Genomic DNA, 18861 nt, shown 5'->3' with positions numbered 1-18861 from the left:
AAGGCCTGGCGAGCACTTCTGTTTATGTGCCAGTCAAGTGCGTTTGACAATTCTACAGCCAGCTGTATGGCAGGCAGCGAGGTATCCAGCAAATACTCAGGGCTCACGTTACTGAGGAAGGAAGGTGCACAGCGAGGTACCCAGCAAGTACTCAAGGCTCACGTTATGGAGGAGGAAGCCAGGCAGATAGTGAGGTACCCAGCAGGGTTCACGTTACCGAATAGGAAAGGAGGGTGGAGACAAGCGGGCTGGAACAGTCTGTCATAACCTTTAGCATTTACAAGGCTCGCTGAAGATTATCTGATTTGATCTTAACAGCTCACAAGATAGGCAGAGGCATGACTGTTTTCACTTCATAAAAAGAGATCCCGGGAACTGATGATGACCACGTGCTCTTCCCATAGGCTCCCAGAAATCATCCTCAGATCATCTCTCAGTTGTATACATGTGGTAATATCTCAGTCACGTCCCCTCTCTGCAGGGGAATTTTACTGCCGCCCTGCTGTTCCTTCGCACCCCTGCCCTCTCCTGCATTTCAGCCATGCCCACCATCCATGGGGAGTCTGTACCACCCCACCCCCGCTGCTGCTGATGGCTTGGGTCACCCTTATCTTTCATTTCCACCTACAGGGACCTGTTCTTCCTTCAAATGCAGCTCAAACTCACTCGTTGTGTGAAGCCTTTTCCAGCCATCACAACCGTCATGTGTAAAATCAGTGTGTGGAATGCTTCATTTAGGAGGTGCTTATGTTGCCTCATTGGCTGTGAGCAGGGCCCAATTCTGAGCAAACCCGGTGGTCCCCTCTCCCCATCTCTGCTCCAGTGCACTTAAAACAAGGATTCCTAGAAGCACCTTTTTTGTCCAATTCACGCATGAGTCTGCCCCACACCCTGCAGAAAAGCCCTGGTGGTCGGCGGTCAGGGCTCGGGACCTCGAGGTGGGTAAGGAGAGCTTAGTGCCCTCTCTGGACTTGTCGCTCAGAGACCCGCGGCTGGAAGGGAAGAAACTTGCATCCTGTGAAACATCCAGGCCCTGAGACCCACTCAGGAGTGGAAAACGGGGAAGGAGCCTTGAACAGACCCACGGGAGGGTAGACAGCAGGAGTCACAGAGGCTACCAGGGAGAGAGGGAGGCAGGCAGTGAGGCCAGAGGTGATGTGGCCGGGAGGGAGTTGATGTGACCAGAGGTGACGTGGTGGGGGGATGACACGGCGTGGTGGGGGGAGGAGATGTGGCCAGGGGCAACGTGGCCAGAGAAGGAGACACGGCTGGAAGGAAGTGACAAGAGGGGTCTCCAGGCCTCAGACTGTGCCTCAATTATGGATGACATTTCAATTAAGATGTTGTATCTAACTTTAACGAAAAGTAGCAATTTAGAACCATTGTGTACATTTAAAGCACGGTACAAATAGAGCCCGTTTTCCAAACCAAAGAACAGTGCATTGAAGGAAAAAGTAATAGCTCACCGAAAACAAAACAAAACAAAACAAAACAAACAAAAAAACTAATTAAAGAAAAAATTCATTTAAGATCAGAAATAAAGAGATCCTACAGCTCTTCTAGTCCAATCCCCACCCTAACGTGAATGGGGGGGAAAAAGGAAGTAGATTCTAGTCAGTCAGAATTAAAGGCAAAACCGATCCACTTTACTTTCTACTTGACAGAAAACAAGAAGCTCATCAAGGAATCCCTACAAACAATAGCTTTAGTAGTTCTCAAAATGCAAAATTCACCTACAAATTAAACCAACTGCTAAGTGTGTATAGAGTAATTTCTTTCATTATTGCCTTCCTCATCCCCAGGGGCTTTTTTAGACCTTGTTTCCCCCTAATTGCCTCCAACACCAAGGAAATTTAAACCCCACAAGTAAACCGTGTCTCCATTCATTCACAGCGTCCTTTGGAGCAGGCAGTCCCTTGCTCTAAGACGTTCTTGTCACCTAAGCACCAAGCACAGCCTGAGAACGCACAACACGCACTCACACAAACTCAGACAGACAACAGGTGAGATATGGCACGTGAGGAGGAAGACAAGATAAATGAGCTTCACCGTCGACCCAGATCCGACAAGAAGTGACACACGCAGCCTGTTCGGGTACAGGTGATTCCTAGAAAACAGCCAAGGGCAGAATTTGGAGAAGCAGCACCGCAGGCCAGGAAGGTCTGGGGGCTTTAGAAGGGAGGGGCGCCCCGACCAGGTACTGGGGGATTCAGAAGGGAGGGGCTCCCCGACCATGTGCTGGGGGATTCAGAAGGGAGGGGTGCCCCGACCAGGTGCTGGGGCTTCAGAGGGGATTGGTGCCCCGATCACTTCCGGGGGGGTTCAGAGGGGAGGGGTACCCTGACCACGTGCTGGGACTTCAGACGAGAAGGCACCCCGACCGGTTCCTGGGGATGGCAGGACAAGCCCAGGGTTCCGTCGTCACTTTTCACTCCCTACTCCCGAATCTCGCCCTGAAGTTGCAGCCAGTCCAGGTATTCATTTACCCATAAAATTAAGTATCTGTGAGTAACACAAGTCACTAATCCACACAGATCTGAGTCCACAAATACCTCCCAGAGACGCCACCATCCCTTCTGGTAGAGGACCCAGCGGCCCACGCTGCTAGGAAGGGAGACTGTCTCCAGCCTGACGCTGCAGAGTCCTCAACACAAAGTCTACCTTCTGGAACCATGCCGTCTCCTACAGAGGCAACTAGGGGCATGTAGGGTTTTTTAAAATCTTTTTTTTTTCTTAAGACAGAGTCTCCCTCTGTCACCCAGGCTGGAGTGCAGTGGCTCGATCTCGGCTTGCTGCAACCTCTGCCTCTCGAGTTCAAGTGATTCTTCTGCCTCGGCCTCCCGAGTAGCTGGGATTACAGGCGCCTGTCACCACGCCCAACTCATTTTTTATATTTTTAAGTACAGATGGGATTTCACCTTGTTGGTCAGGCTGGTCTTGAACACCTGAATTCACATGATCCACCCGCCTCGACCTCCCAAACTGCTGGGAACACACGCATGAGCCACGGTGCCCGGCCCATATAGCTATTTAAATTTGACTAAAATTAAATAAAATTAGAAGTTCTCATTTACACTTCAAGCATTCAGTTACCCCCAGGCGGCCACTGACCAGCGGCTGGTAGAGATGTCACACTCCACACTGTAGAAGGATCTAGGGACGAAATGGCTCTAAGATCATCTCAGAATCTTTATGTTGAAGCTACTGAAGTTTTACTCTGATTATTATAGACATCAGCATTTTCCCACTTTAAAATGTCAGAGCTATTGCAATGATCAGCTCTGTGGCTTCCCAGCAGCTCTTCTCTTCCTGGACAGAGAACTGTAGAGCATCTGCACTCTGCCTCCACACTAAGGGATAGTAGAAGCCTCCGTATAAAATCAGGGGGAGAAAAAAAATGAATCCCTAGTCCGCCTCTCCCCCTATGATTTTGTGAAACTCCTCTTAGTATGCACAATAACTGCCAGAGTTGCAATAAAGAAGCATCCCTTGACCAGGAAGCAGCAGGGAAGCAAGAGGAGGGAGATGCAAAGACCCTCCATTCCCTCTGGGACCCCAGGCCCAGCCAGGACTGAGAAGGGCCGCACAGCCCGGCAGACCCGCACACCTGATGCGAACCATACACACGGCTTCCCTGGGCCTCGGTCCCCTGCTCTGCCCTCACTGGCCACTGTGGCTCTGGGTAGAGGCAGCTCCCTGAGCCCCAACACCCACAGCCAGTCCCCTCCTTGCAGGTCTCAGCTGTGCTCTCACTGCCTCCCTGACGCTTCTCATCATCCGCGTACCGTGTCCACTCTACCCCACAGCCCTTGCTACCGCCCACCCCACCACGGAGCCTAGCACACAGCAGGTGCCCGAGACGCCCCAGTGGGCGGGCATGCCAGGGTAGGGCTTGGAGTTCCAAGGGCCATGTCCCGCATACCACCACAAGTGCCGCGGAGGCTGTGGAAGGGGTCCAGGTTTCAGGCCTCTACTCAGCTTCTCCCGGTCCCCGAGGCCAAGAACCTAGCAAGGGAGCGCAGCGGGAAGCAGGGTCCCAAACCCACTTCCTACTCCTCAAGTGGAAGGGGACCTCGGGGCACAACCCCACGAGCACCTTTCCTCCTGCCAGGCTGCCTGTCACAGCACCAACACCTTCACCGCAGGGAAACCCACCTCTGTGAGGAGAAAACCAAGTACCACAGGAGCCACTTCCCCCGCAGCGTCTGCTGAGCCCAATAGCGACAGCAGCAGCCGGGTCCCCACTCAGCACACACCGACTCGGAACCCGCCACGCACACCACAACACCGAACATCTTGAAGCTCAGCTTCGACTCATCAGGGCCCTCTTCCAGGAAAGCTAGGCATGTCTATCTTCCCTGGGCTCACAGAAAGGAGCGTGACTCAGCCCCGAGTGTGAACAGAGTCAAGCTCCCACTAGCTGTACAGACAACCTCCCTTGCCCTGTCCTGGGAAGGAGCCAAGCGCAAATAGCCATCTTTTGCCCGCACAGGTTCGGAATTCAGTCAGTTCTCTCAATGGAGTTGTGACAGGTCAACTCCAGGCTCCTCAGTGCTCTGGGGTTCACCTCGGGCCACTGCACCTTTGAAACGTGGCTGTGGATTCCTCTAGGGTGCACAGTGTCACGGCCATTTCATTCAGATACTGCAGGCCCCTGCCGTGGAGTCAGTACCCAGGACACCCCTGCCGGCATCCTCCGAGATGCTGCTGCAGCTGCTGTGATCTGAGAACAGCCATGCACAGGCATCAAAGGGAGGGCTTCTCAAATCTTTTCCAGGAGCAGTGGCTACAGCTTTGGAAGACGTTGCATTGAATCCTGGGTGATCCTGGCTTGGTCTGCAATCTAAACCTAGTTGCTGGGGAGACACACTCTGTTGTAATTGACAGAGGCTGTTGGTGGCAGCTCTACCAAGACCAAGAATGGCAACTAATCTGAGATTTACTATCCATACTTTCTATTTGATGTTTAAAAGGAAAGCATCGTGAAGTTCCAGTAGCAAGGAATTTTCTATAATCTATCACACATCAAGATATAGCAGAAATGTAGCTAAAATGTTCATAGGATCTATGCAGAGGAAGAGACGGGTCTATTTCAGGAAAAGTGCTTGCCGGCTTTTAAGAAACATAGTGAAATCCCTGCCAAGTAAAAGATTGTTTATACTTTTGCTTTGGAAATGGAGGGAAAGTTCTTTCTTATTATTTGAATACATTAACTGTATTTAAGTGTTCTGGTAGATTAAGTATTAAACATTCAAAAGGAAGTAATTCTGTTCAGTCTATTTCATTCTTTAAATGTAGCTTTCAAAAACCGACAAATACCTGGCCGGGTGTGGTGGCTCATGCCTGTAATCCCAGCACTTTGGCAGGCCGAGGCGGGTGGATCACAAGGTCAGGAGATCGAGACCATCCTGGCTAAAACGGTGAAGCCTCGTCTCTACTAAAAACGCAAAAACCTAGCCTGGTGTGGTGGCAGACACCTGTGGTCCCAGCTACTCGAGAGGGTGAGGCAGGAGAATGGCGTGACCTGGGAGGCGGAGCTTGCACTGAGCCGAGATCACACCACTGTACTCCAGCCTGGGCAACAGAGCAAGACTCCGTCTCGAAAAAGAAAAACAAAAAGTGGCAAACACCCCATTGTCTGCCCTGGCTCTGGCCATCTCCACGGAGTGGACAGAGCTTGGGAAAAGCTCACTGTGGAGGCCCAGAAGGCCGGGCCTGGCCTTTGCTCAGCAGATGAGCAAGAGGGTCACAGCCACCCTAGGGAAGAAGCCCATATTTGCTATGTTACTGATGATATCCACATAAATTTCTATTTTGCCTCTCACACAGAACTGGGATCTATGTTTGAGCAAGCAGCTCGTGCCAACAGTCCCTCCATGCCATCATTTCCCTGACCTCCCACAGAAGAGCCAGGCCAGGCAGCGTCCCCACACGGGGACTGGGTCCCAAGAAGATCCTGGTCCTGCCCCTCTTCTCTCTCATCCCTGCAGCACCCTGGCTTGCTGTGGAAGCCCAGCAGTGCTGGCTAAACCCACGTTCACCTGGGGCATTCAGGAGAAGCCTCTGTGCAGAAATCAATTGGGAAGTAGGATTGTGTGTGCTGGCAGGTCACTCGAATGGATTTGCAGAACTCAGTTTTCAACACAGGTGCCGCCACCAAGTCCCTGAAAGACCTTTGTGGGCCTAGAGCCACAGAGCCATTTGAGGCACTCTCACAATCTCTAACAACCCTGCACAGAGGCCCTGTTTATCCAAAGGACCATAAAATTTTCCATGTAAACAAAGTTTGACATAATGAATTAAAAGTGAAGTCACCACTTCTATTTTCCATTAATCCATTCATTCAAACAAGTATCTCTTGAGCGTGTTCATCAAATACTGTGGAATTAGGATTTAGTCCATGCCTTCAAGAAATATACAGCACAGAAGAAAAGGTATAGCTTGTAACTAACAGTGGTGAATAGGGAAGAAATACACATCGCAGAAGGAAAAGTATAGCTTTTAACTGTAACAGTGGTGAACAGGCAAGAAATAAACATCATAGAAGGAAAGGTAGAGCTTATAACTAACATCATAGAAGGAAAGGTAGAGCTTGTAACTAACATCATAGAAGGAAAGGTGTAGCTTATAACTAACAGTGGCGAACAGGACAGAATCTCATAGGCTCGTCAGGAGCCACCGAGGAGGAAGCCATGGTTCACATCCACCTGCAGTAGATAAATGTTTCCCGGATAAAGTAACTTTTCTACAGCGATATCTGCTCCTTATTGTTTAATCCTCCTCGATAGGGTATTAAATTACCACTTTATGTGCTGCTTATATAAAATACATCATTGTCAGGGGAGGTTATAAAATAATACTTCACACAAGCCTGGGCTGTGAATGGTGCGAGGCAATGGGACGATGTGTTCCCGTGTTCTCGAGACGCAGAAGGGGCAAGACCCTGCTTTCCTTCTCCTCCCCACCGCCCTGTTCCCAGATGAGGGGCGGAGGCAAGGCCGCCGGGCAGTCCTAGAGCTGGCTCCAGGGCCACGACACCACGCCCAGACGCTCTGCGCCCCATGCAAGAAACACAGACTGTGGGGCAATCACCAATTTACCTAGCAGTGGGGAGAGTCCTTCATCAAAAGCCTGTGCTTCCAGGAGCCAGGACAAAGCAGGAGGCCCTAGGAAAACAGTTCCGGGTGCTCCTGAAACCTGGGCAGAGTCACAGTCTGGCAGGAAGCACCAGTGATGCAGGTGTGCCCAAGACTGGGAGGATGGCCAGATGCCTGGAGACCAGACCGGCCTGCAGGAGATGACCACCTCTCTCTGGCTCATTAGAGACAGACAGTCTGGGCTTCACTTTTGTATGTGGAGTCTCACAGTACAGAAATGTCACAAAGAGATTAGACTTCATATACCCCATTTTTTTAAATTTATAAAACACAATTATTTCAACTAATTCTAAATCCAGCAAAGAAAAATAAATAAGTATATAAATGCATGCCTCCAAAATGTAAACCACAATCTCTTTACCCATAGGAGACCCAAAATTTAGTGTACTTTTTCTTCAGTATGATCTCATTTTTTTTTAAGCCATTACTGAGGTGTCTCCTCACTGCCCCATGAGGAGGTTCATGGGCTCTTCAGGGCTCTTTGCTGTTTCATCATTTTTTAGATTTAAGGGCAGGATCATTTTCCCACACTTGCTTGCTTCCCTGATCACCAATTTTTCACAAGGACATCATTGTGCCTCAGAAAACCTAGTAACTGAACTTCATTAAAAGTGAAAACGATAGGGACATGTTGGCTGCTATGACAGCATCCTCAGTCACCGAATCTCCCTGGGGGACCCGACACACCCCCAATCTCCTTGGAACCCCAGCATGCAGGTATCGCTGCGGCTGACAGGACTGACCCACCCTGGGGGAGGCATAAAAGCAAAGGGAAGAGAAGGCAGGTGACTCATTTAGGAAACTCAGATGATCCTCTCGAGTCACATTTCTCAGGGTGTCAGGGTACCAGCTACATGTAGGGAACCTCCTTGGCCTGGCAGGTGGCAGACTCCTGGGACCCTCCTCAGACATGTTAATCAGAGAATCTAAAGACGGGCAAACTCTGAAAAGTATCTGTAAAGGAAGGACTTAGCTCTGCTGTGAGCCCACTACACGTGGGGTCACGCAGGATGCCGCTCCCAGCGTCCAGTCTCCATTTCACCCTCCTGGGAGGAACACCCGTCAAGTCACAGAGCACGGTCTTCAGCGAACACCTTCCTGCGCGACCTCCACTGTCTCCCAGCCCTGCAGGAGTAGCCGCCGAGTAGGGGAAACAAGTCTTTGCTCCTGACCCGGCCACCTTGACGCTGGGCATAAGACCAGCACTGCTACGTCTCTGGGGAAAGGAGCGGCCCTGGGCAGGAATGCACTTGGCAGCCCCAGGGAGGGACCAGGTGTGGAGGACCAGGCCTCTGCCCGCAGACACGTCAGCACAGCATCCTGGAGCAGAACCTCCAGCCCAGCTGAGCCTACAGATGGCTGCAGCCCTGGACAGCATCTTCACGGTGACCCGGGGGACTGGGCCAGAGCCGCTCAGCAAGGCTGCCCTGAATTTGCAACCTGAAGAAGCTGTACAGTCGTACGTGTACTTTGCCTTAAGCCCCTAGTTTTGTGGTCACTTGTCACACAGCGACAGACAGTGGATGTGCACGGACTCCCAGGCCACGATGGCCTCTGCCGGCCTCACCCGGGCTGTCTCATCTGTTCCCGTGACATCACGTTTCTCAGAGCCAAAGGCTGCCAGGATCCCCTCTTTTCTTCACGACGTCGTTACAAGCTCACGATACAAACTGAAAAAAAACAATCTGTAAAATACAACGTATGACGCAATACAAGGGGAATGCCCAGGCACACACACACGCGAAACAGGCACAAGTGTGAAACAGGCACATGCACAAACAGGTGTGCATGCGTGAAACAGGTGCACGCGTGAAGGTGTACACTCGTCAAACAGGTGTACATACACACATGAAAGCACCCGACATGAAGGGCTGTCTTTGGGAGCCTAGTTTTTAGACATCTCCCTCACCCTTTTACATCTGCACGATCACAAACACAGCACACCACAGTACTGAGGGGAAGCCCCAGCTTCTCATGGGGGCACATGAGGCTTTTTATTTATGCCACAGGTTGCATCACTACATTCTAGAACTGCAAGGCCCCCCACTGCCAGGACTGGGTCAGGTCCACCCTGTGCTCCAAGGACCAGGCCGCCTGCCAGCCCACACGGACCTGCCCCTCGGATGGTGCGGCTGCTTCTAAAACAGAGGCTCAGGCCCACCCAGAGACCTGCAGTACCTGTTATTAAATCAAGACTTGGCTGTGGGTAAACGTGAAGATTTTTTTATTAAACATGACTCTGCAACATTCAAAGGACCATAACTGAATGCTCCTTTCGCAGCCACGGCGTGTCCAGACACTCATAGAGAAGGCCAGGGCGTGGGAACCCACGGAGCCCCGACAAGGCAGACTTGGAGCTGTGTGGCGCAGTTAGCACCCTTTTTATGCTGATACTTGCCTTTCATATTCAGATTAAAATAAGAAATACGCAAAAGTAGTTCACATTCTATTTCAATTCTCTATTTTTGTAGTAACTGGGCCCCTTTCCCTCTGGTTTCCCAGCCCAGTGATAAATAGGCCCAGCTGGGATTTGTCAAAGTCTGGACCTCTGTTGTAGAGTAAGTGAGGGGGGTAGGGAGGGGAGCAGGAGTGGAAAGGAGGAGTGGGGGATAGGGAGGGACAGAGGGAAGGAGAGAGAGAAACCGCCGAAGGCTGGAGGTAGGAGGGTTGCTCCCTGGCAGCCTCATGCTCCCCGTTCCAAGGTAACTGAGCTGGCATCACGCATGCGGTGCCATCATATGACTTGGCTGACACACGCCAGAATTACAACAAAATGCTTCAGAAGACTAAGCACCAGCACCTTCAGATTAGGGTAGAGTCCCGGTTTCACGCTTGCCTTGTGTGACATTCTATAAATTGTAAAGATAACGCATTTTCTTACCAGCCATGCTGTTCCCCAAATACTAACTATAATAAAGACCAGACAGCATCTGAGTACTGAGCGTGTGTCAAGCCCCGTGAGGAAGGCATCATTTACTTTGCTAGAGAAAGAAACAGGCTCTGAGAGAAACTTCCTGAGGCCAGGCAGTTGTCTCCAAACCCACCCCGCGCCTCCTGACCCTGAACGTGGAGGACCCAAGTCATTTACGTGAATAATTTACCTACATGCATGTGAGATTGAGATTCAGCCCCCAGATCTAATCATCTCTATGCAGGAATGTGTCAGGAAGGTATACAATTCTATGAGTTCGAGCTGGGGGAACAAAGGCAGGCACCCTCGACACACATGTGGTGCGGAGGTACGCGCCCCGCACAGGGGCGGACAGGAGCAGGTCCAGCCCTGCCCAGTCACACGCCCACCCTGCCATGCCAGTGCAGGGGCCGCCACCGCGTCTCGGGGAAAAGCAGCTTCTCCTGCACAGGAATCTACCCTTCAAAGTGTGTTGCTGAGAAGGTTTGGACCAACATCTCAGAAATCAGACACCGTGTAACACGCTTATCTATACAGGCTGCCTATGTCAGGGAATCACCAATAATTCCCATCTCGCCATCAATTATTTCTGGTAAATACTGATTATTCTAAGTTAACTGAGGCAACACAAGAACAATATAATGGAAATGTCAGAGTCAATCAGCTCCACCTGCTGAAGAGCTGGGACTAATGATGAAACCTAAGGAATCCTGGAGAACGCAGCAGGACCCCAGACGCCGCGGACCACCCCAGCCTCCTTCCACAGGAGAGTTAGTCGTGGGGCAAAGGAACAGCTTTCAAGGAATCTCAGAGGTTCTCAAGGTCTTGAAAGTTGAACGGGAATTAAATATTTGCATCTGAGTCACACGAGCACATTAAAAGTAAAATTTCCTCTTTCCACTAGAATTATGAGCTTGCGGCGTCGACACTGGCTGTATCTCATGCTCGTGAGATGTTTGGGGGCAGCCGTGCGTCTCTGGTGAATCATTTATAATCATGAAAGAAGTGCTTGGGCCCTCGATCCAGGACCACAGACCCCACCAACAAGGGTCTAAACAGGACAAGCCTCGGCCTGGAGAGGCTGGTGTCCGTGGGAGCTGGGAGGAGCACCAGGAAAACTCAGGGGCAAGCCCCACGCAAGCTCGGCATGTCCTACCCCATGCAGTCAGCATCAGCCACAGGGATCTTTTGTTCTTTTTTGTTCAGGAAGGAACATATTTAAAAGCCCGGGGCCCAGGGCCTGGACTCCTCAAAGCTCTCCACAGAGCCGGGTTAATTGGCACCTTCCCTCATGTTCAAGTCAACTATATATGGCTGCTGAGGGCATCTCAGAGCAGGTGCAACACTGAGCTTTCTTGCTGTCTGGGGAAAGCAGGAATTCCAGGCCTCTGCCTTAATACCTCCCCAGAGGCTCTGGCCCAGGTGAGCTCAACTTCTCCCAGGTAAGGAGCACAGACCAGCTTCCCCCATGCCCCTCAGGTCACACAGGAGCGGTGCAGACCCTTGCAACTTGGCACGAGCCCTCGCAACCCACCCTAGAGGCAGCAGCCCAGCCCTGTGGCCCCGGCCTGGCAGGAGGCAGCTGCTGGGGCCCCTGCTCAGGGTTCAGCACAGCGAGGTCCAGCCACAGCAGGGGAGACATCCACCACCTGGCCATTCATCTTTAACCTAAAACAGACACAGGAATGCGGCAAAGGGGTCCTTCCCCTGACAAACCCATCCTTCCTATTCTCATCTCTCCCTCCTTCCCCAGTACTGCACCCAAGGCCACCCAGCACTGTGCCCAAGGCCTGACTCCCAGTTCACAGGGAATCCAAGACAATTATGATTTTGAGAAACTGGGAGCTACATAGAAAATGAGTCGGTAAAGCCATTGTCCACTGATCCTCCACTCCACACAGCGGAGAACCGTCCTCAGGATAAAACCCACGGGGCGGGGAAGACGCGATCAAGGCGGGCAGGACCGCGGAGCCACAAACCTGGTGGTTCAGGGAACAACGCCACGTGAACACAAACCTAAAGTGCTCCACAGCTGGAAGACAAAACACAGGAGACAGAAACGCTGACCGTTTAAAAGAAAAAGAAAAAAGCCTCACTCTTAAGAGTCCATCAAGATTTAAGTTCTCAAGTCACAATGTATCAGCACAGACTTCTCATAATGCCTGAAACTTGGCGCAGTAAACACGTGAATCAGTTCTCCCAAGTCCATCGTTTTCTTTGATGAGTCTCTTGAGTCTCAGGCTGGTTTCAAAGTAAGCCCTTCTCTGTTTGTTGATGATTTAATAATTAACATACATGAAAACACATTGACTTCCAACTTAATCTGCTAACAAAATATTAATTACCACACTGGCTGTCATCCACAGAAAAAAACACAATCACCTTCTGGTTGTAAAAACATTAGAATTCGAAGCCACTTTGGCCATCTGAACAGCACCGGCTTTTGACAAGGGCATTCCAAAGCTAATCTGAAAAACTAGTCCAGGCCATGATCGCTGGGGGGTCGGACTTGCCTCATCACCCTACCTCCCTTCTGGAATTAGACAGAACTTAGACGTTTAGTCTGATGGGAAACATTTACAATCTATTCTCTCCGAAGCTACCTGGAGGATTTCCTCCACATGACACAGCCTTGGTCTCCACAACCCCTTATCTGACAACTCTCTTAACCAACTGTCAATCAGGAAATTTTCAAATCTACCTATGACCTGGACACCCCTGCTTCCAGTTGTCCCACCTTTCCAGACCAAACCCATGTACATCTTACATTTATTTGATCGATTGTCTCATGTCTCCCTAAAAGCTATAAAACCAGGCTGGGCTCTGACCACCTCGGGAATACGTTCGTAGGATCTCCTGAGGGTAATATCAAGGGCCATGGTAACTCATTTGGCTCAGAATAAATCTCCAAATGCTTCACAGAGTTTGACTCTTTACTGACATGGTACCTTTCATGGGTATTCATCTGGGGGACTCACAATCAACCAGAGGCAGCAGTTGCCCACTGTGCAAAAGTCTCTGCAGGACTGAGCCTCTGGCACGGGGACTCCAACCCCTGAAGCAGCAGCTCTCCCACGTCCCACGGCCTGATAGACCTGCACCTCCAGGGCTTCTCATTTCAGAGTCTCAGCAACAAATCTACCAAACGTGATCAACATCACAGAATATTCCTCGAGGCTTTTGGCTGTTGTTTCTCCCCAAGTTTACTCTAGAACCAGAATGGCAACACTCGGAACAGGATGGTTCTCAGTCACTGACCCTCCTGGTAAATACACTGTCTCCAAGGCCCTTTCCCGCCAGTCACAGCTTCCTTCATGTCAGGCTCGAAGGCCACCTCCCCAAGAAGGAAACCTCTTCAATCCAGCAACCACAGCTCCTGTGCCCATCTAGAGCTTGTCTGCCAGGAAGGGAAGACTCCTCATTCCAGAGACAGCAGGTGCCACAAACTCAGGGTTGTAGCCACTGCGAAGGCAAACACTCATGAAATTAATAGACTTTTTCCTCCTTGGATACTGACGTTTTCTCTTCTGGAGGTCAGCCAAGGCCATCTGCACGAGTCACGAGCGTGATGGCTCCAGCCCCTCCTTCGGTGTCAGCAGTGTGACTCCGCTCTGAGACCCCCTGCACCAGCCGGGCCATGCACCTGTTCCCACGACTGCTGTCAGCAGACTACAGTAATTCTAAAATAATCAGCAAACTGAGGTTCCGAAGGATGCATTTTAAAGAAAAATGTGTAAGTTTTACTGCATGAAATCAGCTACATCTTTTGCTACTCCAGAGGCTTTTTGTTTTGCTTTCCTCAAGGTTCTCTACAATGATCCCGACAGTCAAGCTTCCCAGTTACAGGCAGAGGGTTGGGCAGGCCGCGTCTGCTGTGTAACACACACAGAGGATCCACATCATAGGATTTTCCCTGTTCACCAACATCATCAGGACAAACACTAAGCAATAATAATCTCCCTGTCTGGAAAACTGAGCTCACTTGAGAACTAATGCAACAAATGTGTTTGACAAAGTTGCAGGTGGACATTTTAGTGAATAAATCACTATTTCAAGGAGGATAAAGGCTCACTATTCAAAGGCATGTTTTTGTCAAGTTTTGTAATTTCAGCTTCATGCATTTAAATCATGAAGTGAGGCTTGTACCTGATACATTACAGAATCTCGACAAAATAGACAAAATTCCAATTCTGTACACATTCTCTCTCATTCTTTTCCATATGCATACGGATGGTGGTAATTTAAGTTGGCATTCCAACAGGATTTCTAAATTAAACTGTCTTCTACTTTAAACACGACGTGTTAAACATTACACATTCCATTGTTCAACATTTATAGCAGGGTCTGTATGGCCCGTTTTAAAGATTTCTTCCTCACTAAAAGCAAGCGTTTAAACAATAAATGATCTACTCTAAAATATTCTAGAGACAGAGATACATTTGGAGAGTGGACACACTTAACACAGAAATCCGCAACATCAAACAGGCACAACCGGCAGTGAGGGTGGAAGGGGCGCTATGTGAGTGCCCCTAAAAACACACACAAGCCTGGCTGCTTAAAAGGAATGAATATAGCTCAACACTCCTATGTGAACATTGATGTGTCTACTGCCTTACAGAATCCTCCTAGCTGAGCTGCAGGAAGCTTCTTTGGAACCTTTTCTCACCTGCACTGCCTACAGGTGCCCACTGGGCTCCCTGGGCATTATCGTGTCTTTGTTTAGAATATCACAGTATTAGGAGATCTGTTAAATCCCAAGTCAGAGCCTTATCATAACTCAGACACCATCCCTCAGGGCTTGTGGGCCAACTTCGGCTAATGCAGGCTGCTCCACAGTGCCCTGCAGATGGGCTTGGTACATCCACACGATTTTAAGATTTGGGGCTGCCGTTTTCTGCAGTCCCAGACGCGGACTTACATATTCATCATGACTGAAGGCAGCACGTATTTTTATGTTCCTTCTGTAACGGTAATAATCATGGCAACATTTCCCCGATCCTTAAAAAAGCCTCCTAACAGCAGTTGCATTCCACTCCCTTCCTTAAAATTAATAGAATTTACCAAACTAGGTGAAATCAGTCTTCATGAGAAAGTGAGAAATCAGTGTTCACACAATGGCATAGTAGCTGGGCATAGAGTATACGTCAACATCCCAAACTAAGCACCCATCACAGTTATTCCCAACTCGCAGGAAAGCTAGAAAAATTAGAAGGCTTAAAACATAATTATAAATGAAAATAACAAGAAACCAAAGTTTCTGAGGAGCATTTGTTAGCCAAACAAGGAAAGCCATTAACCAGTGCTGATTACATTGCATTTGATTACATTGCATTTGATTACAGCAGCCAAAGACGTGTCCAGAGGAAGAGACTTTTAAACATTAGTCTTTCAGTAAGAATGGTTGCTTAACAAGTTCAGACTACTGGGCTACACCAATCATCAATTAAAAAGCAAGGCAAACGAGTGAGAGTCATTTTCCTTAATCCTTAACGTGTCAAAAATTACCACATTGGTCAAGCTGGTCTCCAACTCCTGACCTCAGGTGATCCACCCACCCCGGCCTCCCAAAGGGCTGGGATTACAGGCATGAGCCACCATGCCTGGCTGAGAACTGTTTGACAGAGGCTGAGGGGAGGCTCCTGTCCCTTCCTGGGACATCCACATCCCACCCAGTTTCCCATACCGACTGTGACACTCGAAGCATCACAGCAAGGGCAGCTGCATCCCCACAGTTCTCTGCACTAACACCACAGCTGCGCGCGCAGCCATAGCCCTGGAGCTGCCACTCAGCCTTATCGTGCTGGCACAAGCACAGCAGAAACTAACACGACCCCAAGAGGGAGGAGTGGGGACCCAGGGGAGTGAACCAGGAGGGAGGAAAGTGGCCCAGGGGAGTAGGGAGGAGTGGGGGCTCAGGGGAGTGAAGAAGAAGGGAGGCATGGGGGCCCAGGACAGTGAACCAACAGGGAGGCGTAGGGGCCCAGGGCAGTGAACCAGGAGAGAGGCGTGGGGACACAGGAGAGTGAACCAGGAGGGAGGAGGGTGGAGTTCGGCCCAGCGAGTGAAACAGGAGGCAGGAGTTCGACCCAGGGAGTGAACCAGGAGGGAGGAGTGTGATCCAGGGAGTGAACCAGGAGGGAGGAGTGTGGTCCAAGGAGTGAACCAGGAGGGACGTGTGTGGTCCAGGGGAGTGAGCCAGGGAGGAGGAGGGAGGAATGTGGTCCGGGGAATGAACCAGGAGGGAGGAGTGCAGTCCATGGGAGTAGGGAAGAGTCTGGTCCAGGGGAGTCAACAAGGAGCCTTTGGGGGTAGCAAGTTCACACACCACAAATACCTCCCAATCCATCCGCGTGCAGGGAGGGGCCGGAAACCACGCAGGAGCTACAGCGCTTTCTCCTCACAGAAGAGGAGTAAGGATATCGAATCATGCATGAAATCAGAGCTAAAGTTCTACCACGGTGGGGAGACGCTTCACAGACCCAAATGGGTGCAAAACAAAACCAATCATACAAGATCAGTGGATGGAACGGGATCAGAAATTTAAGCCTGTAACAAGCTTTCAGAAAAAACGTCACTTGATCTGCAAGATGACTGCAGCTCTGCTTGATCATTTCTGCAAATGTCTAACTCGCGATGAGCCATCTCAGAGCCCTTCAAGAGGAGTAACAAAATCAAAACGCCACGGCATCCTCCGTATTTTAGATAGCCTGCAACAGTATGGAAATGAGCAGCGGTGCCAGAGCTTTCAAGTTTGTTTGAAGTAAATTTCAGCATGAGGGCAGCATCTTTCTGGCTGAAGCAATGAGGTAGGCTCCTGCTCACCGCATGGGAGACCAGCTTTCAGCTAAGCTGCTGTCAAGGGTCTGCAAACCACGATCCCCGACCGAGCCTTGGCCAGGGAACCAGAAGTGATTTTTACACTTTGACGTTTTCACAAAAGAAATATATGCAGAGACTTCTATGGCCCTCAAAGCATCACACGTTGCCTACTCTGCCCTTTACAGGAGCTTCTAGCTTTGCTGTCAGTTACAAAGTGTTTCTATAAAATAATGTCACTGATTCTCAAGCATGCCAGCAAAAGTCACACTTCTCAACAACCCTCAATGGAGATGCACCATCCTGTGTTTCACACAGATTTTAGATTTTTAAAAGCCAAAATAAGGGAGGTAATTCAGCTAAGTATTATAGTAACACAATTTGAGATACTTAATGATGTGTGACAACAGAATACTTGGCATTCCTGTGAGGCAATAAACTAGCTCAAACACAAAATAACAAATCAAAGCATGTTTTGGCCTCTCAAAGTGATCAGTGAAATTGGAAATAACATTCAGTTAAATGACACTAAAAAAAAAAAAAAAAAAAAAAAAAAAAGCACAAACAAAACCAATACTACTACACCATCACTCCTTAAATTTATTTAACTACTGCTGCCAAATAAAATGGAGAGACTTCTTACTGCAGGGTAATAATCGGCCATTGTCATCATGAAATAGACCGCTGTGCAGGCTCAGGCCCTCCAGCCCACAAAGGCAGGGGGAGGGAGGAGAAACGATGGCCAGAAACAAAGGGACAGGGCAACCATGACCTAGTCAGCAATTGTACCCTCCCACCTTTCTTCTGGACTTACAATTTTGGAGCCATCTGGGTTTACCTTCCTATGTCCATAAGTCAGCAAGTTCTCGAAGCCAGAAATCTACAATGCTTCTGGCAGCCAAGTCCTCTCGGCCTTCCCCCCATGTTTTAGGGCCTCATCAGCTCACCCCTGGACAGTATCAATGGCCCCGGAGCTCCAGTCAACCTTGCACTCCACAGACTCAAGTATGCCAGGAGCCACTCCAGGCTGCCACTGCCATGACCAAAGGCTTTCAGAGACAGTCGCCAGCACTGCACAAATCCATGTGGCTTCACCAGGCGCAAAGCAGCTCCAGCATTCCATCCAGTCTGTCGCTGCTACCATAGCTGTGAGTCTAGGATGTGTCAGGAAGGGAAGGAAGACACCATGTACATCATCTCATTTAAGCTTCAGTGTCACAAGGTGGATTTTGTCGTGCCCGTTTTATGGATCAGGAAAGTTTTAAGGAGGGCAAGCACAGGGCCCTGCTGACACAAGAGCAAGACCCGCAGAGGCCTGGGCATGACCCCCGCCCCACGCTCCCTGGGTCCTGATATCCACTCCTCCCCCGTGGGAGCCTGATCCTGGGTCTGCCTGAATTGCTACCATTCCTAAGACACGACTCACGTCTGTCCACCTCCTCCTTTATCTGTTTCCCGCAGCCCAGAGGCGTGTGTGCTCTTCCATCCAGACAGACATCACACTTCAGCTCCTGCATCTGACATCACTTCAGCCAAAAGCTTCTCTCAAACCTCCCCCACACCTGCCGGTCACACAGGTCTGCACCCATCACCTTTCTCACACGAATTCTCACATATTCCTGTGTAGCACCATCCAGCTGATGATAGTCTGAGAGGAGGAAGCTTTGTAGATAAGTCCACGTTCTACTTTGCTCCCAGCCCTCCGTCTTGCGTCTTGCATGAGGCAACCGATTAACAGCAATTTCATTTCAGCACAACATTTCCATTTGAAGAAACGCAGAGCATAGGGCTCTGGTCATAATTAAAAGCTTGTTTCATTTGTCATTTGAAATTCCATGTACTGCTGCAACAGCAGCACCCCCTCCTCGCCAGGCTCTGCCCTAAGGACATCTTTCTTCCAGCGCTCGATTCCCATCAGAACCCTGGCAGTGAGAGCCCCGCAGGTTTCCCAGCGCCTCGGGCTGCGGCTTCCACGCT

The 18861-nt window shown here is 50.0% G+C and overlaps 1 protein-coding gene across 17 annotated transcripts in view; it reads right to left on the bottom strand.

The window, feature by feature from the left end:
• Positions 1-18861, bottom strand: part of LOC139361271 (disco-interacting protein 2 homolog C-like) — a 170529-nt gene that overhangs the window by 96791 nt on the left and 54877 nt on the right. For 4 of the 17 annotated variants that reach the window (XM_071089840.1, XM_071089853.1, XM_071089859.1 and 1 more), the window contains exon 1: positions 12165-17215. The exons of 9 other annotated variants lie outside the window; for them this stretch is intronic. The gene's annotated coding sequence lies outside the window, so the exon portion shown is untranslated. 4 more of the 17 variants (XM_071089842.1, XM_071089864.1, XM_071089860.1 and 1 more) reach the window with 3 other exon arrangements.

This window comes from Macaca nemestrina, unplaced genomic scaffold, assembly GCF_043159975.1.
Source record: "Macaca nemestrina isolate mMacNem1 unplaced genomic scaffold, mMacNem.hap1 Scaffold_122, whole genome shotgun sequence".
Lineage (NCBI taxonomy): Eukaryota > Metazoa > Chordata > Mammalia > Primates > Cercopithecidae > Macaca > Macaca nemestrina.
Note: the sequence above shows the minus strand (reverse complement) of the source record. Positions and strands in the feature narration are given on the sequence as shown.